Genomic DNA, 1,696 nt, shown 5'->3' on the forward strand with positions numbered 1-1,696 from the left:
GCATAACAAGCATGAAGCCAATCCATACCTAGAATGATATCAAAATCTACCATGCCTAGTTCAATTAAGTCAGCCATGGTGTCTTTGTGATTGATGGTAATGACACAATCACGATAAACTTGCTCAGCTAGAATAGACTCTCCAACAGGTGTAGAAACACAAAAGGGTTCACAAAGTTTCTCAGGAAGAACATCAAACTTATTTGCAACATAAGGGGTCACAAAAAGATAAACTTGCTCCTAGGTCTAGCAAAGCATAAACATCAAAAGCAAAGACTTTGATCATACCAGTAACAACATCTGGAGAGTTCTCTTGCTCTTGACGACTGGTGATTGCATAGAGACAGTTTGTTCCTCTGCCCGTACCTGAAGTAGTCCCTCTAGGTGCAGCTCTGTCTGGGGGAGCAACTGATGAAGATTAGGCCCTATTGCCCTGATTTCCACTACCTTGCATGTTCTTTGGGCACTCTCTCAAGAAGTAACCCTCTTGTCCACACTTTAAGCAACCTGTCTGGCCCTTACGACATTTACCTGAGTGGGTTCTACCACACTTAGCACATGCAGGAGCCTAGTTACCTCCTTGCGTCACACTACCTTGAGACTGTGCAGGTCCAGTTCTAAAATTCTGCGAATTCTGGCCATTATACTCACTTCTTTTTCTGGGTGCAAGTGCACTAGTAGATGATGGAGCAGGCCCCTTTTGCCTTTGCTGAAAGTACGAATGGTTCACATTACCTTTCTACTGCCCGGACTCATTTCCTGTCTTAGCTTTCTTGTTTCTGAATTCTTCCCTGTCTCTCAGCTTCTCTTCCTCCACCTGCTGCACATAAACCATTAACCTTGATATGTCCATGTCCCGGATAAGCATTGCAGCCCTTCCTTCCTTACTCGACAGACGAGACAACCCAGCAACAAACAAGCTCATTCTACTCCTCATGTCCGCAACCATTTCCGGAGCATAACGGGATAGTTGGGTGAAATTCAACTCATATTCATGAACACTTAGAGAATCCTTCTTATGTATGAGGAACTCACGTACCTTAGCCTCTTTAAGTTCTCGGGGAAAGAAACGCCTCAAGAAAGCCTCTTCAAAACATGCCCAACTCGCAGGTGGTGCATCCTCAGCTCTACCCCCTTTCCACTGATCAAACCAAGTTCTAGCAACATTCTTCAGTTGATATGTAGCTAGTTCAACTCGCCCAGTATCAGCAACATGCGTTACATCAAACACCTTTTTCAATTCCTCAATGAAGTTATCTGGGTCCTCTACAGTGCTTGAACCAGTGAAACTTTGGGGATTCATTCTCAGGAACTCACGAATCCTCGAAGTGTCAGCCTCTTCTTAGTGAGCTCCTCTCTGCTGCCCAACTTAATTGGTCACAACCTGACTGAGCATTCTAATAGCCTCTCTGAACTCAGCATTAGAGACTTCTCCTTGCGGTTGCACTTCAGGTGCATTGGGTAGTTCTTGCTCCTCAACACTCCTCCTAGTTGGACGACCTTTGACTGCTCTTCATGGAGGCATGATTATCTGAAACACGCGTAAGCATGAAATAGAGGGAAACTTTTAGAGATCAAACTCTACGCACGAAATGAGTGTGAAAGAAGTGAAATAGTTCCTAAATGCTACAGCCCCCTAATTATATATATGGTGCGCTTCACACTGATAACTAGGACTCTACAGACACGGCTTCATA

This window comes from Solanum tuberosum, unplaced genomic scaffold, assembly GCF_000226075.1.
Source record: "Solanum tuberosum cultivar DM 1-3 516 R44 unplaced genomic scaffold, SolTub_3.0 scf00871, whole genome shotgun sequence".
In the NCBI taxonomy this organism is placed as follows: domain Eukaryota; kingdom Viridiplantae; phylum Streptophyta; class Magnoliopsida; order Solanales; family Solanaceae; genus Solanum; species Solanum tuberosum.